Source organism: Durio zibethinus, chromosome 15, assembly GCF_047325235.1.
Source record: "Durio zibethinus cultivar Kanyao isolate XHJ-2024 chromosome 15, ASM4732523v1, whole genome shotgun sequence".
Taxonomy (NCBI): domain Eukaryota; kingdom Viridiplantae; phylum Streptophyta; class Magnoliopsida; order Malvales; family Malvaceae; genus Durio; species Durio zibethinus.
Genome location: NC_143176.1, coordinates 12272721 through 12297518, shown reverse-complemented (window position 1 = coordinate 12297518; position 24798 = coordinate 12272721). Strand labels below are relative to the sequence as shown.

Here is a 24798-nt window from a genome sequence, read left to right as displayed (position 1 = left end):
AAAAAAAAAGTTTAGGGGTGATTCTTTAGAAAAGCTCTTAACTTTCTTTACCTTGAAACCTCAACATTGAATGATACTATGAAAGTAATTTTGGTATTTGCCCTTCATGCCAAATTATATTTTGGCTAAGATATAGTCATATTTGTAATACCTTGATATTTGATATCTTATAAAAGTCTTATTTCTTTATCATTGAGCTTATGTACATATATTTCAATGTTGATGCATATATGATAAAGTCCTTAGAATATGAATAAAGCTTTGTAAGAGAATTACAATGAGATTATAATTATGAGATTATCATTGCATAAAAACTATATGTTCTAAAATTGTTCCTAGTTAATGCTTTATCAATAAAAAGAAATTGACAAAAGCTATTGAGATTAGCACATGGTTATGCTCTTACTTATCAAGCAAGCAACCGAACTCATATGTTGAAATTTGTATAAACTTGAGCTAACATGTGGGTGCTTGTTACAAGAACAAGTTCATTGAACATGACTTTATATGAGAATGCTATATGATAGTTCACATAGTATCTACAGCTACATTCCCGTGTGATAGTTGTATAAGTGATCTTTTGACTTGATATTACTTATGATCTTATATGGTTAATCTTATACTGTAGCTTTACTTTACTTATGGTTCTAATCAAGAATGCTCTAACTGAGTATTGTTAGGTATAACATTAGGCAAATGAAGATTCATAAAGCAATCAAGATGGGATTCATCACCTTATGTGATCAAGAAGGTATTTCAACTAGTATTGATTGAATTCACTTGAGAAATCTTTGGCCAAATTGAAATATGAGTTTAGAATTGTTCTAAAGCTTATTTGTGAGTTAATGTTAAGGACAAGATTTAACATGGTTTAACAAGATTGAATAGATACTAAACCATAATCAATGTTCAAACCAAGATACTATGTTATGGAAAGATATAAATTATACACTAAGACCATTGACTTTTCTTTAGCAATTAGGGGCCATGGCAATGAAGCTAGCATTATCATGATCTATAAACAAAAGATTGGCTGATTGGAGAATTAGTGATGAAGACAAAAAGTTAATTTCATCCATAGTTGAATACCGAGGCTTATAATGCTTGTGTTTATTACCAACATGCTAAAGAACCGAATAGGTCACACACAATAGGAAAATTGTGAAAAATTAAAATTGGCTCAAATTAAGTTGGATTTAATTTGATTTTGGTATGACCAAAAATAGAGAAAATAAAAACAAGAGAAAGAGTCTCTTGTTTGGTACATTTGGCTAGCATAGGGTTAATTGTAAAAATTTGCATTCCATGTATTAAACCTAATATAGCAAAATGCATCCCTTATATAAGGAACATCAAACTGCCCCCTCTTATAACTAAAGGAAAAACAAGAACAAACCTAAGAGAAAAAGTTTCACTCAAGAAAATACAAGAGGTCTTAGAAACATTTACTAGCTAAAGTGTGCCTTTGAGTTCTACCAAATCTTAGAAAAGGTTCTTTCAAAAGAGTTCATGTGGATCACCATTAAAGGTTGAATAATTGGGTAGCTTCTTGGCTTGGGAAACTATTTAGAAGGTCACTAAATTTAACCATAGGAATTTGACCATCCAAGTTAAGCACCAAAGTCGAAACCCATGCATGTTTGTGAAATTGTATGTTTGTATAATCTTGTTGATTGATCTTGGCTTTAAAGAATTAAAATTTTAAAAATTTTGCTACTTTAACTCTTTATAATGATGCATAATTCACTTCAAGTAATGCATAGTTAGGGTACTTGAGCCTAAAATATCTTTATTATACATTAATCTTAGCCTTACATTACAAGCTTATAAAGTCTTATAAGATCTTTAATCATGTGTTTATCTACATTAGTGGAGAGAGATGCAATAAGCAAACATATGAAACTTCATCACACTTTATTGATCTTTGTTTAAGAATTTTCATTTTTCACATGACATCATTAGATTTCATGCAAGGATTTAAGAGATGTATTGATTGCAATGATAACCATAATTAGAAAGGAACTTACCTAGGTTGATTCTTGTAGATTAGCTCAAGTTCATGATTTTGCTTTAATTATATCCATTAGGCAATCCATGAGGCAATTATGTTGAATGAAGTGTTAAAAGTTAGTGATGATTCCTATTCAATCATGTTTTGCTTGAGGACAAGCAAAAGCTTAAGTTAAGGTTGTGATAACTCTATATTTTTATAGATTTATCATATCTTTTTAGGGCATTTTATGATGAATTATTGCTTGTTCCTTGAGAAAATATGGCAAAAATACTCCTAATTATGCAAATATTCAATATTTAGCTAAAAATATGAAAAAGTTGGAAAAACAATGATTTGGAGTCAAATTGGATTTTTTTGAGCAAAAATCATCAATTGGCCGAACCTAGTGTGGAACTTGCTCAATTGCCACTTTTGGGAGATTTTTCTTAACTTTTTTTCATTACTTCCTTTGCATATTTGAGCTTAATTGAACTTCAATTCAAGTTTTATTCCTTATACTTTCCTTGTTTATTTTTCCTTTTTAGCTTACTGAAGTATATGTCACCTTTGTAGTAAGTTGCACGAGCTAATTAGGAAGAGGTGCATAAATGACAGTTTTAGAGCAGCCATTCAAGCTAGAAGTTTCTAGGAATTTTCATGGCTAAGGTAGGAAATAAAAGGCTTCTCATTGGCTAGAATTTAAGAAATTAATGAAGCTACAATTGGTGGCTAAATTTCAAGAAGATGAAGCATGCTATGCCATTGGATACATCATTGAGTGATCAAGGAAGTTGGCACCTAATTTGAATCCAAAGAGGAAGGCCAATGGACAGCTGCTTAGTTGGCAATTTGAAGGCTCTTTATTGGTTATAATTCTAACTTTTTAAAGCTCAGTGGGTCAAATAAAGAATGCTTGAAGAGAAGTGAAGAGAAGAAGAGAACTAGGAAGCTTATGAAGGAAGATTTAATGACATGGAAATATCTAGCCTATATGGTGTCCTAGTAATAGGATTGATTTAAATATTACAAGTTCAATGTAGTGGAAAATTTTTAAAATTTGATTGATTTTGGTGCATTTAGTGTTTATTTTCTTGATCTTTTTTTTTTTAATTTTTTTAGTTCATAGTTTTCTTTAGTTCTTTTTATAGTTTGGCTAAGGTGACAAATTACCTACAAATAAAATTATTTTTTAAATTCTTCTTTCAATACAAGTATTATCTTATTCTAGATCTAATTTTCTCAAAGCAATCTTTCTTTTCTAGTTTCGGTTTACATCTACATTTATTGTTTACAAGTTTCGATCATAGTTCTATTACAAGTTCAAGCTTTTGGTTTTCATAAGATATTTGTTTCAAATATTTCTTTTTATATTTTCATTCTATTTGTCGTTCACAAATCTTCTTTCTTTCAAGTTTTGCATTCTTATTTCCTTTAGACCTAGTTTCGACCAAATCTATTGCTTGCCAAGTGATAGTTGGTTAAATAGATATAGGCTTATACAATGTTTCTTTTATGTTCTTGTTTATTTTTATTGCAATTCAATCAAAGTTTTCATTAGTTTAGATATAAAGGTTTAGTTTATAAACTTTGGTAATTGAAATTTTCCCAACATTTTAACTCTATAATCCTTATGGGATGACACTCTTACTTTCATCACTTTACTACTTGATTATGATCTATGCACTTGCAGGCATTAAGAAATAAGCAATCAAGTTTTTGGCATTGTTGCTGGGGATTATAGTGGTGTTCAATTCAATATCAATAAGGATTCTCTAATATTTGTAATCTAAACATTTACTTTCATTTGCTTTTATCTACTTTTATCTTTTCTTGTTTGTATGTGCAAATCTAAAAGTGTTGACTTAGTTCCATTCAACCAAAAGACTGGAAAAACTTTAAGGTGTTTAAGGAGATAGTGAATGATACCATCTGCACCTATGCCAATGGCAAATGTAAACAACAAAGGTCCAAGAACTTGGAAGGATTACATTGTTCTTAATGCTAATGGTTTTCAATCATCCATCCGAACCATACAAGCCAATAACTTTGAGATCAAGCCTTTGTTCAAACAAATGGTCCAAACTTCTATATAGTTTGGTGGTCTACCAAGTGATGATTCTAACCTTCATTTGTCTAATTTTCTTAAATTATGTGATACTTTTAAGTATAACAATGTTTCAGATGATGCAATAAGACAAGGCTTTTTTCTTTTTCTTTTAGGGACAAAGTGAAGACCTAGCTATCTTCATAACCATTTAGATTAATTACAACTTGGGAGGATTTAGTATAAAAATTCTTAGCAAAATTCTTTCCACCTGCCAAGACTGCTAAGTTAAGGAATGAAATCTCCATCTTTTTACAAGTCAATGGCGAAAATATTTATGATGCTTTGAAGAGATTCAAAAAGCTATTAAGGAATTGCCTACATCACAGTCTTTCCTAATGGCTCCAGATTCAAATATTCTACTATGGTCTCACTCCATCCATGAGAATTACTTTGGATTCAATTGTTAGAGGAGCCATAATGAGCAAAACTGTTAATGAGGCCCATGAGTTGATAAAGGAGATGGTCACCAACAATTATCAATGAGGTATGGAAAGAAAGGTACACAAGAAACCTGTTAATGTTTATAAGTTAGATGCCTTCCATTAATTCATAATTGGCACCTTAACTAACAAGATTGAAGCATTAGGAAACCCATCTCAAATGAACCCAGTCCACGCCATTCAAAGCTCTTTTGTTTCTTGTAAAATATGTGATGGACCTTATTCTAGTGATAAGTACCAGTTTAGGATAGAAACAGTCTAGTTTGCCTAACAACATAAGCCCACCTAGAATCCATACAGCAACATATATAACCTAAGCTATTGAAATCGGCCAAACTTTTCTTTGAACTACCCAACCATCAAACCACCAACGAAAATAATAACTTTTGCCCTAACCCATAACCTTATAACCTATCCTAAGAAAAGGAAAAAGTTTTGAGGAAATGTTGATCCAATTGATACAAACAAACAATGCAAACATCCAAAGCCAAGCTATATCAATTAAAAACTTTCAAAACTAGGTAGGTCAACTTGCTCAAGCCATAGCCAACCAACTTTTTGGAACCCTATCTAGTAACGTCGATTTAAACACTAAGAAGCAAGTCAAAGAAGCATGCAATGCTATATACTCATTTGGGGAAAAAATTATGAATGACTCTAATAATGATGACATTATGCATGAACCTGAGATGGTTAACTTTCCTAGTTTTGTTAAGTAGCTTGAGGTAGACTTCATTAGAAAAGATGTTCTAATGGATGATGAAGAATTGTTAAGGTATGGTAGAGAGATCTTAGGAAGCTTTGATCACATGGCACTAAAAGCCCTTGAAAACATTAACACCTATGAAGATGAAGGAGAGAATTTTGAAATTAAGGATGATTTTGAAGAATATGTTCAAGAGAAGGATCTTAAAGTGTGAGGAAGACATTCAAGAAAGTAAAAGACTGAGTTGACACTTAAAATGACTACTCGAAGACAAACCTTTGAGATAGCACCAATGCTAAAGCCTATGCCAAAAATTCTATTTAAGAAGTTGAAGGATGCCGCTTTTATTGAAGATTGCAGTCTTGAATTTCTACAACTCTTTCCAAAAAGGTAAAAAGATCCAAGGAATTTCACTACCTCTTGTAAAATTGGACGTTTAAAGTTTGATGAAGCTCTTTGTGATTTTGGACCTTATGCCTATGAATGCTTTTATGCAGCAAGGTTGTGGAGTATCGAAGCCTTCAACATTTACCATCAAATTTGCTGACAGATCAACTAAAAAGCTATAAGGAATGGTTAAGAATGTTCTAGTAAAAGTTAGTAAGTATGCTTTCCCTATGAATTTTGTTGTTTTAGATATAGAAGATAATGAAGCCCAATTGATTTTTGGTAGACCTTTCCTGCTAACCTCCAAAGCTTTAATTGATGTGTATAACTATAACTGTACTATAAGATTTAAGGATTAAAGAATACAATTTGTAACTGGTAGATATGATGTCCTTAGAGATAAGGATTATGTACACTTAATAACAAGAGTTAAGAAAAATGATAACCTTAGAGAGTTAAGAAAAATGGCATGTTGTTCTTTAGATTATGCTTGTAATTGAGAACTAAAGGTGCGATTTGCCAAAATGATCATCAACATCACTTCTTAACACCAGAGTGTCTGCATAACATACAACTTAAGCTGAGACTAAGGTAGACTTATTCAAAAATAAGATGGGCCTATCATTGGTTCGAATCTACTAAATAAATACATAAATAAAGTGAGCTAGAATAAGAAGATTACGTTCACACTAGTTGGAAAAGAAGAGCATGAATATGGATGGGATTGTTGTCAGGTTCATTATCATGTACTCTATATAAGTAAATGGGTAGATTATGTTCACATGCAAATCTCATTATTTTAGGCTCGATTCTAGCAATGCAATTTGAAAGTTTCCATGCTTAGAGGGATGTTCCTAGCTTATATATTTTTTATTATTCTTTGGTAGAAGGTAGAATAGAGTTTTATTTATCCTTAAGCAATATTCTAGATTGTTTTTTAAGTTTGTATTTCTTAGATGGATTTCCTAAAGTGGTAAACTTTTATTGTTCTATATCCTCGATTAGAATTCTTAGGGTAGTGTTTCTGTATCCCTTAGTTTCTAGTCTTGATGGTAACTTTTATCCCTTTTAATCCAATAATCATATTCTATCATTACTCAAATCCTTGTGAATTGTCTTTTTTGTGAGTTTTTCCTATTTGGAATTAATCTCCACATATCAAACATTAATTTTTGGCATCAAATTCATATCAAAGCTATGGTAAATTGTCATCATCAAGCACCAGTAAAAGAGATTGAACCAACGCCAATGTTGCAGCAACTATCAATGTTGACCCAAGGGATACTCTCATAGAAGAGATGCGATAATAGATCCTTCAACTACAACATCAATTGCATATACAAGAAAAGAAATAGGAGATAAAGAGGCAATAAAGGAGGAACGAAGAATGTGAAGGAGAAACTAATCCATATCATGGAAATAATAGCGATTTTGATGATAGCACCCTATCTCACCCATGGTAAGTTAGACCTTATCTTACCCATTGCAACTTAGAGACTATCTACGTAGAAACAAACTTTAACCTAGCATATTCAATTTGAAAATAGAAATTCTTAAGTTCGAGGGGAAGATGCAACCTGAAGAATTCTTAGATTGGCTACACATGGTGGAATGCTTATTTGAATACCATGATGCCTCTAAACATCGCAAGGTGAAGCTAGTGGCCATCAAACTCAGGAAACAGGCATCCTTTTGGTTGGAAAATTTGAAGATGCAAAGGGAAAGAGAAGGCAAGAGAAAAATTACAACTTGAGATGAGATAAAAAGAGAGTTAAAGATAAAGTATCTCCTAGACAACTTTTGACAAGATGTTTTTCTTAGGCTCCATAATTTGAAGCAAAGAGATCTCTCAGTAGAGAAGTATACGGCTGAGTTTGACCATCTCATGTTAAAATTTAAATTGGTGGAACAAGAGAAACAAACTATTGCTCGGTATCTTGGATGATTAAAGATTGAGATAGCTAATATGGTGTAGCTACAACCCTATTAGACTTTAAGGTGTATACAAGCTTACCTTTAAGGTAGAGAGATAACAAAAAGAGGCCTGTGGTAGTAACTTGAGATTTAGGTCCTAAGAAGGCTATATCAATAAAGGTGGCTCATCCAAAACTGTTGTTTCTTCCAAGCCCATTCCAAAATAACCCCAAAAGAAAGATGGAACCTTAACAAGCAAGCCTCAGTCCAGTGTATAAACCAGTAGTGCATAAACTAGAAGGTATTTTAAATATCAATAGCTTGGACATATTGCCTCAAAATGCCCAAACAAAAAGATTGTGACTCTAGTAAAGGAAGACTTGGAAGAAAATGAAGAGAAGCTGGCTGAAGAGGATCAAAACCTCGAAGAGGAGAAAAAGGTGACCTATGGCGATTATGGAGCATCTTTAGTCATACAATGCAGCTTGAGTATCGCACCTACTAAGAAAAAAGATTGGTTGCATAAAAAAATGTTCAACACTTGATGTATTACCCATGGAAAGGTATGTGATGTTATAATTGATAATGGAAGTTTTGAAAACATTGTTTCTACCTTTATGGTGCAAAAATTAGGCCTCAAGGTAGTGGATCACCCCCAACCATATAAGCTATCTTGGTTGCAGAAAAAAAATGAAATCAAGGTTAGTAAGAGGTGTTTGGTTCTTTTTTCCATAGGAAAGAATTATAAAGACGAAGTGTGATGTAATGTAGCTCTGATGGATGCTTATCATTTACTACTCGAAAAACCTTGGCATTATGATAGGAGGGTTATTTATGATGGTTACCACAACACTTACACATTTGTGAAGGATGGATGCAAAATTATTCTAGGCCTTACCAAGCTAATGGTGATGTCCAAACCAACCAAAAGAGAAGAAAGTAGCTTATTTACCAAGGCCAATTACAGAAAAAAAAATTAAGATGGGTGGTACTATGTATGCACTGGTGTTGTTGAGAAAATAAAATTAGTGAAGAGCCCCTCGCAATGATACAACCATTATTGGTAGAATTTCAAGATGTTGTTTAAGAGGAGTTACCAACTAGTTTACCACCAATGAGGGACATTTAACATTGCATAGACTTTACCTCAAAAGTTGTTCTACCCAACAAGGTAGCCTATAGGATGAGTCCTAAAGAGCATGCGAAGTTGTAACACCAAGTTAAAGAATTGGTAAGAAAAGGAATGGTGCATGAAAGCATGAGCCCTTGTGCAGTCCCAGCCCTTTTGGTGCCTAAGAAGGATTGATCATGGCATATGTGTGTGGATAGTAGGGCAATCAATAAAATCATAGTTGACTATCGCTTTCCTATTTTGAATTTAGATAACTTGCTGGACCAACTACATGGAGAACTATTTTCTCCAAGATAGACTTATGAAGTGGTTATCATCAAATCAAAATGAGGCTTGGAAATGAGTGGAAAATAGCCTTTAAAACAAGGGATGGTCTCTATGAATGGATGGTAATGCCTTTTGGTTTATCTAATGCTCTTCGTACTTTCATAAAATTTATGAATCATATCTTTAAACCTTGTATTAGCAAATATGTAATAGTATATTTTGATGATATTCTGGTGTACAGCAAGGATGAGAACCAACACTTGAATCATCTATACCAACTGTTTTGCATATTGAAGGAATAAAAACTTTATGCTAACCTTAAAAAGTGTAGTTTCTTTACTTCTGGCCTTGTGTTTCTAGGGTTTGTTATGTCAAAAGAAAGAATAAAGATGAATCCCAACAAGGTTGATGCAATTTTAAATTGGCCAACACCAGCATCTCTGTATGATATCCACAGCTTCCATGGTTTTGCATTTTTTTATAGGCACTTCATTAGGAGTTTTAGCACCATTATGGCTCTCATTACTAAGTGTTTGAAGAATGAAGCTTTTAAATGGACCAAATAAGCCTAACACAGCTTTAAGCTCATTAAGACTAAGATCGCTGAAGCTCTCATCTTGTCCCTACCAGACTTTGATTAAGTGTTTGAGGTGGAATGTGATGCATCCAATTTTAGAATAGGTGTCATTTTAAGTTAACGGGGAAAGCCTATAGCATTTTTTAGTGAGAAGCTTAATAAAGCTAAGAGAAAGTATTCAACCTATGACAATGAGTTCTATGCCATTTATAGGGCTTTATTCCATTGGAGTCAATGTTTCTTTTCCAAGCCATTTGTCCTATATTTAGACCATGAGGCCTTAAAGTTTATCAATACCCAACATAAACTCAACTGAAGATATGCAGCTTGGGTGGATTCCTTCAAGCCTACAACTTCACTATCAAACACAAATTGGGAATTTAAAATGTGAGGGTAGATGCTTTGAGTTGAAAGCACTCCTTATTAGGGACTATGACTGTTAAAGTTATTAGATTGATGTGATCAAAGGGCTATATGAGATAGATCCTTACTTTGGTCAAATTTAAGAAGAATGCAAATAAGGACCAAACAATCAATTTTTGTTGTACGATGGATATCTCTTCAAGGCTAATAGTCTTTGCATTCCCTCATGTTCCTTGAGATGGGCCTTAATCAATGAGGCTTATGATGGTGCACTAACTGGACATTTTGGAAGGGACAAGACACTTACTCTTTTGTAGGATAGGTTTTATTGGCTGATAATGGAAAGGGATGTGATGAAACACTTTGAACGATGTAGAGGATGCCATATTGCCAAGAGTCATGGTTAAAACATTGGATTGTATACTCAACTGCCCATGCTTGATGCTTCTTGAGAGGCTGTTAGTTTGGACTTTGTAGTTGGATTGCCTAGAACTCAAAAGAATAAAAACTCTATCATGGTGGTGGTGGATCATTTTTCAAAGATGGCCCATTTTATTCCTTGTAACAAAACTATATATGCTTCTCATGTTTCTGATCTATATTTCAGGGAAATTATGAGGCTACATGGAGTTCCTAAATCCATGGTGTTTGATCGATATTCCAAGTTTCTTAGTTATTTTTGGCGTACCCTCTAAAGGAAGCTTGGCACCAATCTCAAGTATAGTTCTTCTCATCATCCTCAAATAGATTGTCAAATAGAGGTAACCAACCGCAGCTTGGGTAACCTTCTAAAAAATTATGTGAGAAAGAATATCAAGTAATAGGATCTTGTTCTACCTCAAATAGAGTTTGCCTATAACTACTTACCAAACTAAACCACTGGGTGCAATCCTTTTGAGGTGGTATATGGTAAGAATCCAATCAGTCTTTTAGATTTAGTTCTTCTCCTAACTAATCAACAATTTAGTGGAGGCACAGAGGAAATGGCTAAGGGTATCAAACGATTGCATGAACAAGTCAAAATTAAGATTTTATAACATAATGAGAAATATAAGAGGGCAACAAACAACCATCTAAAACATATAGAGTTCAAAGAAGGTGATTTAGTGTGGATTAACTTGCAAAAAGAGAGATTTCCTCTAGAGAAGTTTGGCAAATTACAACCTAAGGTAGATGGTCCGTTTAGAGTTCTCAAATGCATTGGGGAGAATGCCTACAAAATAGAGTTTTTGAACATTTATAAAGTACCTTCCATCTTCAATATTGCTAATTTGTCATCCTACCATGGTGAGAATACTAGTTCAGACTTGATGACAAATTTTTTCTAACCAAAGGAGATTGACACCGGAGTATCTACACAACATACAACTTGGGCTAAGACTATGGTAGACTTATTCAAAAATAAGATGGGCTTATCCTTGGTCCAAATCCACTAAATAAATACATAAATAAAGTGGGCTGGAATAAGAAGATTACATTCACACTAGTTGGAAAAGAAGAGCATGAATTGGATGGGATTGTGGTCAGGTTCATTATCATGTAATCTATAGAAGTAAATGGGCAGATTATGTTCACATGCAAATCTCATGATTTTAGGCTCAATTCTAGCAATGCAATCTAAAAGTTTCCATGATTAGAGGGATGTTCGTAGCCTATATATTTTCTATTATTCTTTGGTAGAAGATAGAATAGAGTTTTATTTATCCTTAAGCAATCTTTTAGATTATTTTTCAAGTTCTGTATCTCTTAAGTGGATTTCCTAAAGTGGTGAACTTTTTTTTATTTTGTATCCTTGATTAGAATTCTTAGGGTGGTGTTTCTGTATCCTTTAGTTTCTATTCTTGGTGGTGAACTTTTATCCTTTTTAATCCAATAATCATATTTTGTTGTTAGTCAAATCCTTGTGAATTGTCTTCTTTATGAGTTTTTCCTATTTACAGTTAATCTCCACATATCAAACATCAATTCCTGGCATCACTTCTAACCCAATTTAAAACACTATGTTTGTCACCAAATTCAACATGGATTACTCCATCCCCTTACTCTCTAAATAAGGATGATTCATCACCTATATCAAATATATCTCTACATTTTGCATGCTTGACAAGAACCTAACCATTATGTCTTTCATCCTTAACATAAAAAACTTTCTAAGCTTATAATGCCAAGACAAAAGGATTATGAACCAAATTAGTTCCATTATGAACTAGATGTGAAAAATTCACAAGAGTGAAACCAAACTTATATTTCTTGCAACTTCTATTTATATCAATCCAATTAAATTTAAATAGCACAACCTTAAATCTATCAATATAATACAATTTAATGGTGTCTTTTAAAACCCCATAATAGTTAACTTCCCCCTCAATAGGCTGGCATCTCTTGTACTTGCATAACTCATCATCTCGATTGTTACAACAACACCACTAGTTTGAGTTTTCAAATATCTCTCATGTGCCTTGATATGAAATCTAAAACCATTAACAATATAACCAGTGTATTTCCTAATAGTATTTGTTGGACCACGAGCAAGCTATCTAAGTTGATTTATGATGTTTTCATGTCCTTGTTGATCAAAATTGACAACCTAAGCAATTTCATAATTGGTTAAAATAATTATATAACTATGAAAACTTTCATCACATATTCCAAACCATGATGTGTGACTTACATGATCACAAAACCAATCATGAAATTTTTCACTTCGCTACTTTTGTATCTCATATGGCATAAGCCAAGGAAATCGATTACGCCTTTTAATAAGTTGTTCATGTTTCCTACATGTAAAAACTTTTAGAAGACTATACAATATACTACAAAAGAAAATTATCAAGTATAATATATATGTAGATATATGTTCTTACTTTATAAAAAAAGCAACTTCGTCGAAATTAAATAGCATATATCGATATGCTTGAACCAAAGTTTGCTTATCAAGTACAATGCATGAGACCCTTTATGCTTGTTAACATTAAAACCTTTACATTTTTTTCTTCCCAATGGTCTTTCTATAGTAGAACGAATGGATACTTCTTCCTCTATAAAGGGATTCTTGTCTTCATTTTGGATAGGTCGAGTAAAAACAATCTCCATCCTATCAAAGTATCTTGAACAAAATGTTATGCATTCATTTGCTAAGTAGCCTTCCACAATTGAACCTTCGAAATAAGCTTTATTGTGCACATAAGGTTTAAGAGTAAGATGAAACCTATTAAATGGAAGTTTAATAGTAAATATCATTAGCAAACATACTAGTTGAAATTTAGATATAAAAATCTATAACACTTTAAGATATACCTCTCAATAGGATATATCGATTGATATATGACTAGATTAGTAATTTTGGCTTCATTTGCCAAATGGATAACTAAATGTACCATTGTTGTAAAAAAAGATGGAGGAAAATTCTTTTTTATTTCATATAAAATTGATATAACCCAAGACTCAAGTAATTCAAGCTCATGTTCTTAAAGAACTTTTAAACAAAGTTTTTTTAAAAAAGTACACAATTAAATAAGAATAAAGCACAATTTATTAGGTAAAGACCATCATATTGCTATGGAAGAAATTCTTGCATTAAGATATGGCATAATAACTTTTGAGCCATATTAGCTTCTATTATTTAAGTTGCATAGAACATGGGATATTGAAAAGTATTTAATTGGAGTTTTCATTTCTTTGAGAATCTTTAAAAAGAGATTTTTTTTTCATTCACGCTCATTTGATATAAAGTTTGAGACAAGTATTAGGTGTAAGTGCTATGATGAGTCTTTAGATGAAGAACACTCTTTATACCCATTTTTACAAGGTCAAGTCATGCTTTATAGTTATCTTTTGACTTTCCTTCTTGCCAATCAATGTACCAATAATGTTATCACAAACATTCTTTTCTATGTGCATCACATCAAGATTATGACATAATCGAAGGTGTTCCTAATAAGGTAATGTGAACATAGCACTCTTATTCTTCCATGGTCCATCTTCATTACCATTTTATTGTTTCAACTGTCTTAACACTATACCCATAGATTGTGGTAAATAAGCACTTATAAATTTTTGTATCCAATCAAATGAGTTTTTATCATTACAAAACCTATGATTAGGTTGTAACCACTTACAATGGCATATGCAACAATACTTTCTACCATGTTATAACCACTCAGATGCAGTATCAAATCCACAAAGACATGCATACTCTTCACTAATACTCCACCTAAACAAATTGGCATATGCAGGGAAGTTGTCAATGGTTTGAATTAATGCTGCATGTAATTGAAAGTTCATCAAAAGTCTTAATGCCAACTTCACAAAGTTCTTACAACTTTTCTACTAAAGTTTGTAGGTATATATCTATATTGTTTCTAAGACCTTTTGGATTAGGAATAAATAGGGAAAGAATAAAGTTTGGTTGTTTTATGCATATCCATAAAGACAAGTTATAAGGTCTCAATATAACATGCCAAGTGCCATTTTTCACACCCATAGTTTTGAAAGGGTTAAAACCATCAGAAGCCAATCCCAAGTGAATATTATAAGGGTCAAGGGAAAACTCAAGATATCAAGAATTTAATTCATTCCAAGCTAGAAAATCTATAGGATATCTTAGATGTCTATCCTTAATACGCTTATATTCATGTCAAGTCATCAAAGGAGCAGTCTTCGAAAATATGAATAACCTTTGTATTCTTGGAATTAAAGGAAACCAACATAAAATATTGGCAGCTTTTATCTTTTGTCTGACACTGTATCTTTAGGATTATTTTTTACATCATTTAAGCTCTCATTCCATTTAGAAGCATCACATTTCAAAACATTTCTTCATTTGCCTTGTCCTTCCAAAACAACATGCAATTATTAGGACAAGTATGAAGTTTTCATATCCCAAAGTTATTGTAGAAATCATCTTTTTTAATTCTTGATGATACCTAGCAATGTATTAGCCTCTAGCAAAGCAAGTTTTAACACCTCTAATAATGTGCTAAAAGATTTATTTGTCTAACCATTAAAACATTTAATGTGAAACAAATAGATTATAAGGGAGAACTTTATTAAGTTTTTGCAATTTGGGTATAGTTTCTCCATCCATCTTTAAGTAAACCATAAAACTTGGTACTATCAATTATATGACCCTGATATTGCTCTCCACTAGTATCTTCAGTTTGTATATTACCCACATCAATATTCATAACTCTTTTAACCATCATATCATGTAATAAATGATAAATGTCAAGACCTAACACTTTTTCTTCCTCATTAATTGTTCTAGCAAATAAACATGCAACCAAGACCTCCCCATGAAATACTTATCAAACATATCCTTTGAGAAAACCATCAGATATTATGCGATCAAATGCATATCTCTTGTACACTTTATATGTGTTGACACATTTAACACAAGAACACCAAAATTTTCCATCTTTAGATGATATTGCAAAGGTAAAATCTAAAAACCTAGTGAACCCTTTATTTATTCTTCATTGGCTCTTGACGTGAGATTTATCCACATCTTATCTATAAAATATAGAATAATTACCATTGTAATAAAATTATATTTAATTACCTCACATTTTGCATATATATAGAAAAAGGAACCAAAATAATAATGTGACTTGATATGCTAACTATATAAATAACTCAAAATTTGAATTTAAATAACTCAATGTATCATCTCATAAAAACTCAAAAATTGAAGTAAACTTGACAGTAGCAATCAAAGTTATCTAAAAATATCAACTTAATTATTAGTAAGTACTTTGTTTTATATATACACCTAATCAAAGTTATTAAATATCAAAATTATATGTTTTATACGTCCACCCTTATGTCCTACGAGAAGTCACAAGCATTAAAGATACTTTAGTACATAATAAAGTAAAAAACTATTATGAAAAGAAAGTATAGCACTATGAACCTAATGTGTGGTGGCTAATATTCAAATAGGTCACATTTAGACAAAGTGAGAGTTTAGATTCTTTACTATTAACTTTTTAGTTGTCTTTCACCTTAAACCAACAAAAACAAATGAAATAATATAAAAGGGAAAAAAATAAAGTATAAAAAATAAAGTTGGGACATACCATTACCTATTAGAAGCATAGCACACCACAACAAAGGAACTGGAAGCAAACTCAAAATGACTTGGAATTATAATTATTCCACCCAAAACTAACCTAAAAAAAAAAAAATGGTGCACACTAGCAACTCAAAACAATTAGAGCCTTGAAACTCAATTAATTTAATTAGTCTTGCCAATCTAAATGATAGGAAAATAGTTACATTAATAATGTCTCATAAAAAACATATCTTGCACAATCTAGACACCACAATTGTTATTTATGAAATAGAAATCACAGGTGAGTTGATTGCACATGTGAATGTCTATGCCATCCAAGAAAAATTCAATATAATACACAAGTATCTATAATCAATCAAAGCAGTGAAACAAATTTAAGCTATACTTTATACACAAAGCTAATATTGGAAGCATAAATTCCTAAACAAAAGAAAGAAACAATGACAAGTGCACAAGTACATAATGAAAAGTGCAATATGAAGTGACAACTTGATGCAATTGATGAGTTGATATGAAGGAGAATTAAACCATAAAACCAAGCAACACCGATGATTGCACTAAAATTTTAGTATTTTTATGTTCAATTTTAGTGCAATTTTACTTATATTTTGGTTTGTTTTTTGAAAACTGTGGCAAAAATACTCCTAAATGCATATTTTTCTTATTTGTAGAGAAAATAAGTAATTTTGGACAATTTTGGTATATTTTGTAGAATTTTTCATGCAAATTGTGAAAATAACCTAAACTAGTGTCATGGATATTACTTATTAAAGGAGTTTTCTTAATCATTTTTTTATGTTTTTTTTTGCATTATTTCCAAAATTTTTCTAGTGAATTTTATGTTAAAGTAGTTCATGTAATAAATTGCATTTTGCAGCAAAATGAGAACATAAATCCATGTAAGATGCGCAACAAGGAAGAGAAGGAAAGTGCTATTTATTGTGAGTGAATGAACTTTTATAAAGCATGCATGTGTTGGTGCCACAATTTGGAGATTCAAAGGGGGTCAATAAGGGCTGTTGAGTTGGCATTTTGGAGAGCTTCTATTGGCCACAATTAGGACTTTTTGTCATGGAAAAAGATGCATGAAGAGAAGCTTGCAAGTGAATTAAGAGTTTTAGAGCCAAACAACCAGACACCATGTGACAAAGAAAGAAAGACGGCTCTAGAAGACTAACCAAATGTAAATATTTTTTAGAGATATTTTGGTGTGTGAGCCATCTACCCTTGACCTATAAACTAGGGAGAAGGCCAGCCATTAGAGACTTCAGCAAAGGATTTTAATTTTTTTGTTTTTTAGTTTTTGCATTTCCTTTTACTGCATTTTACTTTCTTAGTAATCAAATAGCCCTTGATTTCTATGTTTTTCTATTGATTTTGATTGTAATTTTACATTTTCTAAAGTATTTTTTAGTGCTATTTACAATTTTGGCAATGAAATTTGTAAATTTGATTGATTTCTAGCTTAAATCTTCAAGTTTTTTTGTTAATCTCAATTTTGTTTCTGTATTTTCACTAGTTGGAGTGTTTTCTTAAAAACTCAATCCTTTTGAACTTGTTTTTGCTCCAACCTTTTTTCAAAATTTTGTAACTTAATAGGCTATAACATTATAAAAATTCAGCTTCAAATTCAGGCCACAACATTCTAGATTAAACTTGAAATTTTTAGTTGGATGCAAATGACAATGCAATTCCAGACTTAGGCAACCAATTTGGTGTGGATCTTTTCTCTTCTAGGCGTTTAGTTTGTTTCTTTCAATCCTTGCACTCTTACTTACTTGTTACCTTGCTTATTTTCATTTTGTTGCAATTTAATTCATGGATTTTTTGGCTGTTTGGATGAATTTTGTTGTCAATGTTCTATTTTCCACTATTTTGAGTAAATCAGATTTGCTACTTCATTGAGCTTGTTTTTTTTATTTTTGTTGTGATTTTTCTTGCTTTATTTTGTAGTAAACTTGTTGATGAAGTGTTCCTTAACTCAATTTAAGTTCATTTCCATTATAAAGTGCTAAATCTATCTTTTCTCAACTCAGTGAGTTGGGGTTTGAAATTTCAATTTCTGTTTTGGTTTTTCTTAGTTAGTCTTTGCATTTTCTTACACTTTTTTTTCTTCACTTTTGTTTTCCTTTTAATTCATTAGCTGATGTTTGAAATTCCAATTCATAATCATTTACTTTAGCTTCAATTAGATCTAGAATTTTCAATCCAAGTTTGGTTACATCTTAGTTTGTCTTTAGTTGCAATTTGATGTTTTTTCTTTTACATTGTGCAATTTCTCTTCAATTTTTGATTTGGAAATTTATTTCTCATGTTGCTCTTTGATAGATCTTTAACTTTCTAGCTTGTCTTCAATTGATAATGTTCCAATTTTGGCATAAAATATTAGCTTCAATTAATTTTAGTCCATCTTGCAAATTAGTTACGGTTTTAATACTTTCTTTGTAATTTTATAGCTTTTGATGTTCCTTTGAATTTCAAACATGTTTAAATCTAGTTCTTTATGTGATTTTCCATTTTTAGGATTTAATTGAATTATCTTTTGCCATTTTGATTTCATTTCACATTGAAGTCATGGTTTTGTTATATTTAGTTTTGAACTTTTCAATTTTGCAATGCATTTTACATTTTGCATTTTTCTCATTTTCTTAGCTTTCCAATTTTGATGTTTTTGGTGCTTTATCCAATTTTATTTTTGTAGTAGTTTGTTTTCATATTCATTTGGTGATCGAGCTAATCATAGAAAGGTAGGGTGATAATAGATGCTTAGCCTAAGAATTTCTTTACATGATCTCTATGGGATGATATCTTGACTAAAAGGTCACTATTATTACTTGTATGGCTGGTGCACTTACAAATTGTTCAATCAAGTTTCTAACACTTTTGCCAGAGATTAGGAGTCAAAAGTTTTAGGCTAATATCATCCTTCACCATGCTTTTTTATAAATTGGTTCACCTTTAGTGTACATATATTAGGCTAGTTTTAGGATTGTTTAAGTTTTAGGTGTACATAGCCTATCTTCCTTAGTTGTTCACCTTCTTTAGATATACATATTCAAGTTTCCATTTTTATAGTTGTTCATTAGGTACAGTGTTCTTATAGCCATGTATGTGCTCAATTAGGAAACATAAGTTGATCTCTCTATATCCCAAGCTCAAGACTACCCTTAGAAGGCTTTAAAAAGAGAGACAAAATGATCTTACTATCACCATGGTTGAGTAAGACACAAGCTCTTAAAGACTATGCTATGTTCGATCTTATTAATGTCAACCTAGCATTAGGAGGCCTGCCATACAAGCCAATAACTTCAAGATTAACCTTATAATCATCCAGATGATCCAACAATTAGTGCAACGTAATGATCATACAAGTGAGGACTCGATACTCATCTTTGGGACTTTTTGGAATATGGGCTACATTCAAATATAATGGTATTGTTGAGAATGCCAATAAGCTTAGATTGTTTCCATTTTCCCTTAGAGATAGAATTAAGAGTTAGTTAGCTTTATTGCCACTAGATTCCATTACCACCTAGGATGATTTAGTCCAGAAATTTATGGCTAAATTTTTTCCTTTAGCCAAGATGGCCAAACTTAGGAATAAGACCACAATTTTTTCCAGCATGACTCAGAGACCTTGTATGAGGCATGGGAAAGATTAAAAGGAGCTCCTAAGGTGGTGTCCATAACATGGTCTATCGAAATGGCTAGAGATTCAGATTTTCTATAATAGGTTAATATTGAATACTATAACCATCCTAGATAGGGCTAAGCAAATGGTCGGTTCAGTTAATTTAGTCGTAAAAATTGAATAACCAACTTAACCAACTTAGTCTATTATAAAAATCGAACTGACTGATGTATATAAGGAAAACCAAAAAAAATCAAATGAAATTAAGGTGATTGGTTTCAATCGATTTTCTTGGTTTAGTTGGTTCTAGTTTTTATTTCCTACATTAAACCTTAAGTGTAATTCATGTAAGGATAGTTAAGTACTTAAATACTTAACACATAATCCAATAAGTTTAAACATTGTTAATAATACTCAAATAAAAATACAAATATAATACAACATAAACACAAACTTAAATAATACTAACAGTCCATAATTTATCTAGCACTAGCAGTCCATAACTAATAGTCTATGACAATCCATAACATTTTGGAAACACAAACTAACAATCCATAAACCATGACAACAATCCATAACATGCCACTACAAGTTATTGAGCAAGCTTAAAAAAAAAAACCATAGCAAAAAATAAGAATAAAGTAGAATGAAGTTCAAAAACAATACTCAGCCAATTATATTCAAGAATGCTCATTGCTAGTGAGCTTGCTCAACATTAATCATAAGGTAGTGAGCTTTCTCAACAACAATACTTAGTAAAACACAAACAAAAAATAACAAAAAGTTTATTTATATTACCAATTTATCATACAATTTATCAACCTAGGCTAAGATCATTCCTAACTATAGTTTCACAAGCAAGTGACATCTCTCATGTGATTTAGTTTAACTATGTTTAACTATTTTTAACAAAATATATACCTCAAAGATCTCAATCTCCAACTTTAGGTTCGATGGCATCTTATTTTTCCTGGATATGTTCCTAACTCTCTGGCATCGATTGCACCTCTAAATAAACACATGTGCATCTCAAAATAGAGTGGGCAAATAAAATCATGATTAAAGCATTTTAGCTGCAATCCTTTATTTTTCAAAATGTCCACCATAATCATAAGCATGACAATGTCTCAGTATATCATCACCTTTCTCCAGCAGGACAGATCACTAAAAATATGATCTTTACACTATCTAAACAAATAAACCTTATCCCAAACATAATATCGACATCGTGCGAAACTTCTTCTTTTGGTGGAATGATAAATCTAGGGTTAAAACTCCACCAATAATGAAATTGACATAATCAACATACCAAGGTAGTGTATTATGCTAAAATGTCATCAACTACTCATAAGAGAAAGTCTCACCAATGTTCAAATCACAGCTCATCAAAAAGATGGTTAGCCACGTGGTTCTCTGATCTTTTCTTATCTCTATTCTTCATATCAAACTTCTATAAGAGGAGAATCCACCTAATTAACCAAGGCTTTACATCCTTCTTAGTCATGTGATATCTAATCATAGCATGATTAGTGTAAACTATGACTTTGAAGCCTAGAAAATAAGAGTGAAACTTATCAAAAGCAAATACAATAAGTAATAGCTCTTTCTTAGTAGTTGCATAGTTTAACTAAGTACTATTCAAAGTCTTTCTTACATTATATATGGCATGAAATTGCTTTCATATCCTTTAACCTAGAATAGCTCTTACTACATAGTCATTAGCATTGCACATAAGCTCAAATGGTAGAGACTAATCAAGTGCTATAATGATTGAAAAATAAACTAATTTCTCTTTAAACACTTGGAAAGCATACAAGTAATCATCATCAAATTTAAACTTCACCTCTTTCTCTAACAATCAATGCAAGGGTTTGGAAATCTTGGAAAAGTCTTTAATGAATCTTTTATAAAATCTCACATGTCCAAAAAAACTCTTAATACCCTTAACTGTAGTCAAAGGTGGCAATCTATTTATCACCTCGATCTTAGCTCTATCAACCATAATATTTACTGCAAAAACCTTATGACCTAGCACTATTCCCTTTTTAACCATGAAATGGCATTTTTCCCAATTTAGTACTAGGTTGGTTTCCTCACATCTGGTCAAAACATGGGTTAAATGATTGAAACCATCCTCAAAGCTATCACCTAAGATTGAAAAATCATCCATGAACACTTTAAGGAAATCCTCTACTATATAAAAAAAAATAGCCACCATACACATCTGAAAGGTAGCTAGGGCATTACAAAGTTCAAAAGGCATTCTTTTAAAGGCAAAGGTACCAAAAGGGCAGGTAAAAGTAGTCTTTTCCTAGTCTTTAAGTGCTATAGCTATTTGATTGCATTCGAAATACGCATCCAAGAAACAATAATACTCATATCTGGATACTCAGTCCAACATCAGATCACAAAGGCAGAGAAAAATGATCCTTTCTCATAGCCTTATTTAGCTTTAAGTAATTAATACAAAATCTCCATTCGGTAACAGCCTTAGTGCGAACCATCTCATTATTCTCATTCTGCATTACAATGATCCCACCTTTCTTAGACATACACTTGTCATAATGTATCGGTCTGAAAATTCGATCACTAGATGTAAAAATTTAATATAAAAAAAATAAAAAGTTACCACCAATCTTTTTTAGGGTATGATTGGCCACTTAAAAATTCTATCTTTTAATACAATAGTTAAACGGGTTTAGAGCTTATTAAAAAGATAATTTAAGTCTACAAAAATATATTGATTTCAAGAGTCAGTTACGTGTGAAAAAGAATTAGCACCCCCACAACGCCTATAAAACTGGTACTAATTAATTATGCACTATCATTGGTTTTGGATAAAAATGGTTTAAATTTAAGATTTAATAATAATTCCTTCTATTTTTAAGAAATAGCATTAATTTAAAGAAAACTTTATTTGGGAGTATTTTGAAAATTTTAGATTAAAAAAATACCTTCAAATTCCTTGACATGAAGGCAAAATTTAAAAGTAGTCTTCTTGTCTAAAATTTATCGCAACATTCCTTTTAAAAATAATAAAATGATGTTATTTGTAAATGATAATTATTAGCAACTCTCTAACATCTAGGCAGAGTACCAATAATTATATTTTTCATAAGGCTATTTTATTTTTATTTCTTTAAAACTAAACAATTTTTAAGAAAACTTTCTTTGTAGTAACAAATGAAAAATAATATAATTAATACTAAATAGCAATAATTAGAACAGACATTTATATTCATTATGAATGTGCACATTAATCTAAAAATGAAAAACATGCAAATGATGATCAAACACAAATTTAGAAATCGAGTTCTTAACTATTAAGAGATCACTTAGACTCTTCAACATTTAGGTAGAGTTTAGGTGCAATTATTTATATTTAAAATTCCATTTTATTAGTTTTATTATTTTCTATTTTTATACATGTTATTTTAACAAGATGAATTTATTTTAATTTACAAAAATGTATGAAAATTCTTAATGAAATAAAATTTCCTAAATACTCTATTATCTAAGCGGCGATTAAGAACCAATTATTTCATAAAAGGCTTTCACACAAATCCTTAAAAAATATATTTTTAGGATTTTGGATGGATTAAGAATTCAGACTTGACTTGAAGTTTAGGGTTGCACCTAGGGTTTTGGGGCATCATTTGGGGTTTAAGATTTTACCTAGGTTTAGGGTTTCATTATAGGAGTTTTAATTTCAGGGGTTTAATTTTAGGGTGCTAATTTTAGAATTTTGGTTTAAGATTTCATTTCACAAATTTACGAGCATCTTTAAAAATCTCCAACATTTAGAAAAACTTTCGGAGTAAGCTTGTATTTATAAGTTTCAAAAACTAATTTTTATATACTCTTTCAATACAAGCTCGTTTTTCACAATTTCCAAAAATTAATTTTTATACATTTTCCTTTATCTTCCTTTTCCATTAAAAGTTATTATTATTATTATTATTATTATTTAATTATTCTCCAACAATTAGGCAGAATTATTTTTAAAATATGATTTTTTTTATTCTTTCCAACATCTAGGCAAAGAATTTAAAATCTATTATTATTATTATTATTATTATTATTATTATTATTATTATTATTATTATTATTATTATTTTATAGATTAAAAATATTATGGAAAATAAATGGCACCAAGAAAGAATTGAAGCATGAAAAATTAGATAACATATTAAGTATAGAAATTTAAACAATAATGCACAGATTTTTAATTTAAGCAACACGAAAGAAATACGTATAAGAATAAAGACAAACCCATCAAGTTGTCCACCAATAACCTATACCTAAGCCAAGATGCAAAACATAGGTATTTGGACTTTTAAAAGAAAGACTAGTAGTGCCCACAAATAGTATGTATTTAACCCTAGGTAGAAATATGCACACTTGGCTTTGAAAAGATGGCTACATTTTAAACCTTCTTATCCCCCATAAAACCCCACATGCAAGCAAAATGATTAGAAGCAATATGCCTATTGACATTCAAAAACAATTAAGAAATGAAGCTTTGGATTTTTCTTTTCCTTCCACTATAAACTACCTATACATGAAAAGGGCATAACCAAAACCTATAAGACAAAATGAGGCCATATATTTCTAAATAGCAAGCATGAAACAAGATGGTTTCTGCAAGCAAACCAAACCAAAACAGTAAACAGGAAATAAAAGAAACAAAATTCAAACTTCCCCAACAATAGCTAGACATATTGGGACAAAAACGCAAAATCAAGTGATGCCTCAAGCTTCCCAAAATAGTTAACCATTATAAACACAAGCATCAAGCTTTGAGCTTCAAGACAATTCAAGTATGGCAGAGAAAAAAGAAGGAGAAAAATAAACAAAGCAACAGATGACTTTTACACACCCATATAAATCACACGCAAGACTAAAAAATATTTTTTATACTTTTATAGCCAAGACCATAGTAGTTTAAAGGATATGGCCTGCGATTATAAGGACATTCACATTTTTGGGAATTCGAGTCTTTACTCTTTGGTCTTTCTTATCTTTGCCTCTTCTTCACAAGAATTGGATTTTCTTCTGATTCTTCACCTTTAGCTTTATTCTTTTCTATACCCTGCTTCAGGTCTGGTTTTCCCCCTATTTCTTCTTTTTTTTTTTTGCTGAAGTCCTCCTTCTAGTCCCTTTTGTTTTTGCTCTTGCACCTAGTTTTTTTGTTTGCTCCTACTCTTT

General features: G+C 31.2%; 2 non-coding genes across 2 annotated transcripts; both read right to left on the bottom strand.

Annotated features, from left to right (window-relative positions):
• Positions 1-4322: 4322 nt before the first annotated feature.
• LOC149514678 (small nucleolar RNA R71) lies at positions 4323-4429 on the bottom strand. Its single transcript, XR_016328398.1, has one exon. It is a non-coding gene; the product is annotated as a small nucleolar RNA R71 (small nucleolar RNA).
• A 15120-nt stretch (positions 4430-19549) lies between these two features.
• LOC149514677 (small nucleolar RNA R71) lies at positions 19550-19656 on the bottom strand. The gene has a single exon (XR_016328389.1). It is a non-coding gene; the product is annotated as a small nucleolar RNA R71 (small nucleolar RNA).
• Positions 19657-24798: the final 5142 nt, after the last annotated feature.